Genomic DNA, 9,705 nt, shown 5'->3' with positions numbered 1-9,705 from the left:
GATGGATCATCTATTATTTGGGCATATACACTGAGTGTACAAAACATTAGGAACACCTGCTCTTTCCATGACATAGACTGACCAGGTGAATCCAAGTGAAAGCTATGATCCCTTATTGATGCCAGCTGTTAAATCCACAACAACCAGTGTAGATGAAGGAGAGGAGATGGCTTAAAAATCCTTCTTTAACCTTTGAGACAATTGTGACAGGGATTGTGTATCATTCAGAGGGTGAATGGGCAAGACACTGGCTTGAGTGTGTCAAGACCTGTAACGCACCTGGGTTTTTCATGCTCCACAGTTTCCAGTGTGTATCAAAAATGTTCCACCCCCCAAAGGAGATCCAGCCAACTTGACACAACTGTGGGAAGCATTGGAGTCAACATGGGCCAGCATCCCTGTGGAACGCTTTCGACACCTTGTAGAGTCTATGCCTCAACAAATTGAGGCTGTTCTGAAGGCAAAAGAGGGTTCAACTCAACATTAGGAAGGTGTTCCTAATGTTTTGTAAACTCAGTTGTCTTTAGAGTTGTGCAGAGTTGGTAGTCTTATTCAAAAGTATTTACAGCTGTAATTGTTGCCAAAGGTGTTTTCACCAACTATTAACGTTGGGGTGTGAAGACATACGCAATCAAGACATCTTCATTGTAAAAAAAAATATATGAATTTAGAAAATGTTCGATACTTTTTCTTTCACTTTGAAAATGTGAGGCAGGTTGTGTAGATCCGGAGGAAACAAACCTAATTTAATCCCTTTTTAGATTTAATTTTAGGGAAGCAAGGGGTGCACACACTTTCACTAGGCACTGTATTTCTCAACATAAATCACTTAACATACAGTGCCTTGCAAAAGCATTCACCCCCTTGGCGTTTTCCCTATTTTATTTCATTACAACCTGTAATTTAAATTTATTTTTATTTGGATTTCATGTAATGGACATACACAAAATAGTCCAAATTGGTGAAGTGAAATGAAAAATAACTTGTTCAAAAAATAAAAATAAACGGAAAAGTGGTGCATGCATATGTATTCACCCCCTTTGCTATGAAGCCCCTAAATAAGATCTGGTGCAACCAATTACCTTCAGAAGTCACATAATTAGTTAAATAAAGTCCACCTGTGTGCAATCTAAGTGTCACATGATCTCAGTATTTATACACATCTATTCTGAAAGGCCTGAGTCTGCAACACAACTAAGCAAGGGGCACCACCAAGCAACGGCACTATGAAGACCAAGGAGCTCTCCAAACAGGTCAGGGACAAAGTTGTGGAGAAGTACAGATCAGGGTTGTGTTATAAAAAGTATCAGAAACTTTCAACATCCCACAGTGCACCATTAAATCCATTATTAAAAAATGGAAAGAATATAGCACCACAACAAACCTGCCAAGAGAGGGCCGCCCACCAAAACTCACAGACCATAGAAGGAGGGCATTAATCAGAGAGGCAACAAAGAGACCGAAGATAACCCTGAAGGAGCTGCAAAGCTCCACAGCGGAGATTGCAGTATCTGTCCATAGGACCACTTTAAGCCGTACACTCCACAGAGCTGGGCTTTACGGAAGAGTGGACATAAAAAAGCCATTGCTTAAAGAAGAAAATAAGCAAACACATTTGGTGTTCATGTGGGAGACTCCCCAAACATATGGAAGAAGGTACTCTGGTCAGATGAGACTAAAATGTAGCGTTTTGGCCATCAAGGAAAACGCTATGTATGGCGCAAACCCAACACCTCTCATCACCCCCGAGAACCCTATCCCCACAGTGAAGCATTGTGGTGGCAGCATCATGCTGTGGGGATGTTTTTCATCGGCAGGGACTGGGAAACTGGTCAGAATTGAAGGAATGATGGATTGCACTAGATACACGGAAATTCTTTAGGGAAACCTGTATTTGGTCATCCAGAGATTTGAGACTGGGACGGAGGTTCACCTTCCAGCAGAACAATGACCCAAAGCATACTGCTAAAGCAACACTCAAGTGGTTTAAGGGGAAACATTTAAATGTATTGGAATGGCCTAGTCAAAGCCCAGACCTCAAGCTAATTGAGAATCTGTGGTATGACTTAAAGATTGCTGTACACCAGTGGAACCCATCCAACTTGAAGGAGCTGGAGCAGTTTTGCCTTGAAGAATGGGCAAAAATGCCAGTGGCTAGATGTGCCAAGCTTATAGAGACATACCCCAAGAGACATGCAGCTGTAATTGCTGCAAAAGGTAGCTCTACAAAGTATTGACCTTGGGGGGTGAATAGTTATGCACGCTCAAGTTCTGTTTTTTGTCTTAATTCTTGTTTTTCACAATAAAACATATTTTGCATCTTCAAAGTGGTAGGCATGTTGTGTAACTCAAATGATACAAACCCCCCAAAAATCTATTTTAATTCCAGGTTGTAAGGCAACAAAATAGGAAAAATGCCAAGGGGGTGAATGATTTTGCAAGCCACTGTAAGTAGCGTAGTTGTAATATTTTATTCCAAGAAACACTACATTTCTATATTAAAAAAGGAATCTAGTTGAGGCCTACTTAGAGCAAATGTGTTCTTGGGCACAACATGGATGTCACGTTCTGACCATAGTTCTTTTGTATTTTCTTTGTTTTAGTGTGGTCAGGGCGTGAGTTGGGTGGGTATGATCTATGTTTTCTGTTTCTATGTGGTGTTTCTCGTTTGGCCTGATATGGTTCTTAATCAGAGGCAGGTGTTAGTCATTGTCTCTGATTGGGAACCATATTTAGGTAGCCTGTGTTCTATTGTGTTTGGTGGGTGGTTGTCTTCAGTCTTTGTGTGTCTGCACCAGATAGAACTGTTTCGGTTTTCACGTTTGTTGTTTTTGTAGTGTTCTGTTTTTTGGATTTATTAAAATATGATGAACACTAACCACGCCGCACCTTGGTCCGATCCTTCTTCCACCGAAGAAAACCGCTACAATGGACATCTATAAATTGTCAGTTCTTCCATGTGGAGTGAAGTCCACGGGGTTCCTTCTTCCAGCCACTTATTTTTTATGACGAGAGACAATGGAACCACAACTTTCGTTTAAGAACTAAACCGATTCAAACCTTGATTTTCAAGCAGATTTAAGTCAGGACTGAGAATGGACCCCTTAGGAACACTCATCACTGCCTAGTTCTGGTGTGTCTTTGGCATTACAATGCGTGTACAGTCTGGACAAGACTCAGTTTGTTGATGCAATATTCGCCCAGAAATTGATCGAGCTTTAATTGGTTCTGTTTTTTTTCTTCTGGTGGTTGCAACCTCTTTTTGTTTGAATTTGAAAATACAACAGTTGTAATGGAAGGGGGCAGCACTCAGATCCTGTGTGTGGGTGTTTGAGTGAGAAAGACACAGAGGCTAATCAACCATTAAAAGCGGCGCCCCCTTCACTAACGACACATCATACCGACAACATCAAAGAGCCTTTCCAGACTATGAATTCGGTGTCAGCCAGACTAATTGCCACCTACTACACTGAAAACCTGACCATGTTGTATGCAATACCAGAAGTTTCAACTAGATGACACCATTCTCACAAAAGATAGAGGTGAAGTGTTACTGACACACCTACTGTCAATGCTTCAACAATAGATAATGTGTAAGAATCAAATAATAACAGTTTCTATTTAATTGTGAATCTCCACTGAAGATGTGTCCTAGCCAATAAAGGGCGGTAGACTTTGTTTTGTGCTGTATACATGGGATGAATACTTTGTGTGGGCTGCTCCTCTATGTGCATTTGAGCACCTACCCTACATTTTAATCTTGTTCTTTTTCGAGAACATAATTGACATTCCCCTTACATGTTTCAATTGTTTATATGAATAGAAAGTATTGAAATTGAGGCGTGAGAGAAATACATATTTGGTTGTGTTACCTATTAACCCAAACCCTAGCAACCTTGCTATGTACATTACCAGTGGCATGGCCTTGGTCTCAAGTCAGAGCAGGTCCACTGGGAGACACAGGTGCCGTGCCGTGGAGGTGGAAACACAAAGTCTGAGCCTTTTTGGTAAAACAACGGGATAAGTCTCAGGTGGAAATTTGCCATTAGCTGTAGCAAGTGAGTGGTAGTGTGTTGGTGAGAAGAATTTCACCAAATACAGTCAAACTCCAAAATCACAGTACAACTCCTTTATCAGCGTCATCGGTCTGCATTCATGAATCATTGACAACCTCCTGAGGCTAGTTTGTAGCAGATTCTATAGCTGTGTATTCTTTACGCCTGTAGGGTATTTGCCACTGATAAATTAGGCCAATAAGTGAAAATATAAATCTATAGGTGGAGCATTATTGGATGAACTGAGGACACATTTACATTATAACATGGAAGAAGTCGACAAAGTTTACAGCATGTGAAACACAATATATTATTTAGCATTTGTAACCACAGTGAGGTTAGCATTTGGAGGAATGTAAGTAATTAATGCATTAGTGTTCCTGCTTCACCCACTAGGAGTGTCTCTTTGTATAGTATTTCTCTAGTTGTTTAATGGAGATTTAAGTGACACAAACATTAGCACGGGTCATCGTTAAACTTGATTATTGGTTACATAATAGGCTACAAGAGGACCACAATGACTTCTTGACCATAATAAGTCAAGAGGAAACAAGTCTTCTGACATTTTTGTGTACAGTAATATTTGTATATGTTGACTGGTGTAACATTTTTGATGTATTTTAAATTGTCAAATCAAATTCAAAACCCTGATTGGTCAGCTGACTTTGAATTAAAGTTGATATGGAGAGGGGTGGCTAAAGGTACTCACTGGGATATAGTAGGTGGTGGTGATATTTTTATTTTTTTACAACTTCTTTAACAGACCCATTCCTCCCATGGAGGTTCAAACTGGTGCTTTCCCTGCCCTATGCTTACCCCATGTATATTTCTTTTATATCACTGAATCTACAGAAAGACTCAGCAAAAACATGTAGCCCTGAACAGTAGCAGTATGACAGAACAAGTGTTATTGCCTTCCCTTGTTTGTTAGGGCTTGTTGTCACATAGTTCATAAAACATTTTTTTTAAGTGCCTCGGTTACATCTTTCCAGCACCATTGTTAGATTATCTCCACTTGCAGACTGCCCGTCCCAAATGCTTTCAATTCACAGTCAATTATTGTCTCAAATCGTTTTTGAAGGCTTCTCTTGTCATTTCCATGTAGGCTATCAATGAATTACACAATTGCTCTTAATCAGACTTCAGGCTGTTGGTAGTGACTTGTATAGCAGCCCATTAACGCCAAAGTCACTAGCTATGTTTCCATTAACTTAGGTAGCCTAGTGGTTAGAGCGTTGGGCCAGTAACCGAAAGGATCGAATCTGCAAGCTGACAATGTAAATATCTGTTGTTCTGCCCCTGAACAAGGCAGTTAACCCACTGTTCCCCGGTAGCCCGTTATTGTAAATAAGAATTTGTTCTTAACTGACTTGCCTAGTTAAATAAAAATTAAATAAAAACTTTTCCAGTGATTTCTTGTGGACATTTAACAAGTTTGCTTAGAAAATAGATGTGACAATTGCCTGCTATGGTGCGTTTGTGTCGATAAAAACAGCTTGACGTAATGACGTCACAACTATAGAAAAAGCACTTTTTTGCAAAAACCTAGTGTTGAATAAAAATTAAGTGGTTGAAGTGTTTACATTATTATTATCCATTATAGCAAATCTGAAATAATTGGATGGTGAAACAACCAGAAAGCAAGGCGAAGCACTTCAGGCATTCTTGAAAGACAAGACAATCCTTCTCCTGCAATGAAACATTATTTGTGACCCGATTCAGGAAACTAGGCGTATGTCGCAAGTCAGGACTTTACAGGAGCGCCGTTTGAACATATTTTTTTTTTAACAGAAATGCCTTGTCAGAAATTTGGGTCAGAAATGCCTTGTCAAACATGTGAACTTTCATGTGCCTTAATAACAAACTTGTATACCATCTGCAAATACAATTGTTAAATTACGAGCCTAGTTGGTTAAGCCACAGAAAAAGTGAGCAACCTTCCCGCTAGCCATGATTGGCTGAGATAATGAGTGGGCTGGACATGCCGAGAGATGAGTTTGGATTGGTCTACCACAAAGCACGTGTCTGTCTATTGGAGCTGGTCAGTATGTTTAGGTAATCGTGTCGAACGCGGCTTTAACATTTTTTTTTATTGCGTAGTAAAACTGCATAAACCTAATGTTGAGTTAAAGTGTACAGTTAGCTGGCTGGCTCGCTAGCTAACGCTATGTGTATGCTCTCCACTCTCTGGAGGACCGAGTTTTGAATTCAGTGGAATTCGAGTATTATAGCTAAGGAGATGGAGAAAACACCAGTCTGGATTACATCGTCAAACTAAGGCAACCATGCATGGCATCAGACAGGAGACATGTCCAACTATGATGTATACTACTGGTAAGATTTTCAGATATTAAACGTTTCTGATTTTGACAGGAAGTGGTTTCATTACAAGTGTACTGTTAGCTCGCTAACGTTAGCTGGCTGGGTCGTGAGCTAACGTTATATGTATGAGCTTATTCTTCGTATCTCAGACACATTTGCTTGACTAGTTATAGCCATAGATCCTGGTTGGTTAGCTACCTGCAGATTCACGCAGGGTAGTAACGTCATGAGTTATTATTATGATTATGGTCCATTGTTTAGCTAGCTAACTAGCTACATTTTTAACAAAAGACTCCACTCTAATTTTGACAAAGTATTTTCATTTCAAGTGTACTGTTAGCGAGCTAACGTTAGCTGGCTGTCTCGCTAATTAACGTTAACGTAAACTCACCCCATTCCGTACAAATGTGTGCAACCGCAACATTCAAACGAGGCTACAAAGAAAACGAATGGGACTGTAGCGACTGTGTTGACTTCAAAATCAGGGGTGTGAACTAGGTTTCTATTCAAGCGTTGATCAACATGGTAATGGCTCTATAGTATTGGAGAAAAGTTATTAAAAAATTGACCCTCCGTTACATCGTGACGTGTCATGCCGTAACGTACAGCACGCATAAAGCAACTATTTCTGTCTTACAATCTCTCTCCACCAGGTGTAGCACTTCTCTCATCCTTTAAAAACAATAAATGGACAGTGATGGGGGTAAAGGGGGGGATACCTAGTCATTTTTTGCGTCATCATTGTATGCAATCATCATTCTCAAAGCCTCTGTTTACTTCTAAGATTACTTTAGCACCGCCCTAAAAACCCGATTCAAATTCGACACAAACCTTCAAATAGGTATGTAATGACACATTATATAAACTCTTTATAGTGTTTTATTTACATTTTAGAGGCGATAAGGTGATAAGTTGGGACAGATCGAGTGAAAAAAAGCAATTTTCCAACACGACATCTCTCCTCGCTATCACGCATTAGATTCGCTTCCCCACCCGCCATTTTTAAAAAGACCCGACGGGGCTCATTGCCTTCTTGAGTCATGCAGAAACGGGCAGCGTGGGGGTCATGTAATTGATTCTGTTGGAAAGGGGAGAAATTGTGCTTTACAATGGTATTGACATTACAGTTGATTTGGAAGTATTACATTTTTGGGGCGCTAAAATAAGGTCAATTGTACGGACCAAGGCGATGTAAAAAAGTGAGTGAGTTTACGTTACATCATGCGTTGGGATTCATTGTTTACCTAGCTAGCTACATTTCTTAACAAAAGACTCTTGTCTTAGTGTGCCAGAGCGCAGAATAACTGATGCATTTCTGAACGCTCAACACCCGTTGAAGATGTCTGGTGTCAGTAAGCGTTGGCAACAAAGCGTAATTCAATTGTTGCCAGCAGCACAGTTACAGTCACCAATGCTCTGGATAACATGAAAAAAGCCTAACCAGCTCTTCTAGGGTGAGTAAAATGGTCAGAGTGGGGTGTTCTCTCATTATGTGTCTGGAAGTAGCTAGCCAATGTTAGCCAGTTAGCTTGGGTGCTTGACTGTAGTTGTGAGGTTTGAGCTTTCAGAACCACCCTACTTTCTGCCAGAGCGTCCAGGGTGCGCTCTGAACACAAAACCACAGATAGGGCGAGTAATGTTCAGTGAGTTGTTCTCTCTCTTTTAGATGTCTGGAAGTCGCTGGCAAGTTAGTTGAGAACGGTTGGATCAACCCTTAAAGAGATGGGTGGGGCTAAGGCTTAAGAGGGTGTGAACAATGCTGAATGGGTGTAGCTCATTTGCGTGAACGTGCCTTAGCCATGCTGCAAGGAGGCATGAGGACTGCAGATTTGGCCAGGGAAATAAGTTGCAATGTCCGTACTGTGAGACGCATAAGACAGCGCTACAGGGAGACAGGACGGACAGCTGATCCTCCTCGCAGTGGCAGACCACGTGTAACAACACCTGCACAGGATCGGTACATCCAAACATCACACCTGCAGGACAGGTACAGGATGGCAACAACAACTGCCCGAGTTACACCAGGAACGAGCAATCCCTCCATCAGTGCTCAGACTGTCCGCAATAGGCTGAGAGGCTGGACTGTGGGCTTGTAGGCCTGTTGTAAGACAGGTCCTCATCAGACATCACCGGCAACAACGTCGCCTATGGGCACAAACCCATCGTCGCTAGACAAGACAGGACTGGCAAAAAGTGCTGACGAGTCGCAGTTTTGTCTCACCAGGGTTGGTCGGATTTTCGTTTATCGTCGAAGGAATGAGCGTTACAACGAGGCCTGTACTCTGGAGCGGGATCGATTTGGAGGTGGAGGGTCCGTCATGGTCTGGGGCGGTGTGTCACAGCATCATCGGACTGAGCTTGTTGTCGTTGCAGTCAGTCTCAACACTGTGTGTTACAGGGAAGACATCCTCCTCCCTCATGTGGTACCCTTCCTGCAGGCTCATTCTGACATGACCCTCCAGCATGACAATGCCACCAGCCATACTGCTCATTCTGTGCGTGATTCCTGCTAGACAGGAATGTTAGTGTTCTGCCATGGCCAGCGAAGAGCCCGGATCTCAATCCCATTGAGCACGTCTGGGACCTTTTGGATCGGGGGGTGAGGGCTAGGGCCATTCCCCCCAGAAATGTCCGGGGACTTGCAGGTGCCTTGGTGGGCAACAACATTTCCTCAGAGTTTCCCACTTGTAATTCTGACTTGGAGGGTCGTTCCAAGTCAAACTTCCCAGTCGGAACTAGGAACTTCCAATAACTCCGATAGCATGTGAACACAGCATGAGCTCCCATATGCTGACATCACCTACTAAGGAAATTATCTCGGTAACAGCATTTTCGGCAGTTAAATGCAACAATAATTAGTCTATAATTAATTCATCACTATAATTAGTCTAAAAGCATGATAGCTGTACTTCAGTTTATGGTTTACATAGCTTGTTGGTCATTAGCCAATCAGCGTTTCTCAACGAGTTCAAAGCATCTGAATGCATCTATCTGGTATTTATGACTTCACAACTGGTAAATTCCCACCTCACACTTGGTTACGAACGTAGCATTAAAGTTAAGCTATGTGATGACCTAACATGCCCTGCATACCTTCAACATTTTTCGCCAAATATAATTTTTTTTTTTTTTTTTTTTAAATAACACACTTTCCATCATAATTTGCAGCTGGGAAAAAAGTTACACAAAAGAAAAATCCACCTCTGTTGAACGGATAAATATTTTGTAGATCTTTAGAACGTTTCTCATATAGTTGCCGTTTCCATTACATGTCGCAATGTTGTTTTTAGCGACGTTTCTTTTGTGGAATAAACCTGTGTCAATGGAA

Source organism: Salvelinus namaycush, chromosome 28 (genome assembly GCF_016432855.1).
Source record: "Salvelinus namaycush isolate Seneca chromosome 28, SaNama_1.0, whole genome shotgun sequence".
Classification (NCBI taxonomy): domain Eukaryota; kingdom Metazoa; phylum Chordata; class Actinopteri; order Salmoniformes; family Salmonidae; genus Salvelinus; species Salvelinus namaycush.
The sequence above is the reverse complement of the archived record's forward strand: the minus strand, read 5'-3'. Positions refer to the sequence as shown.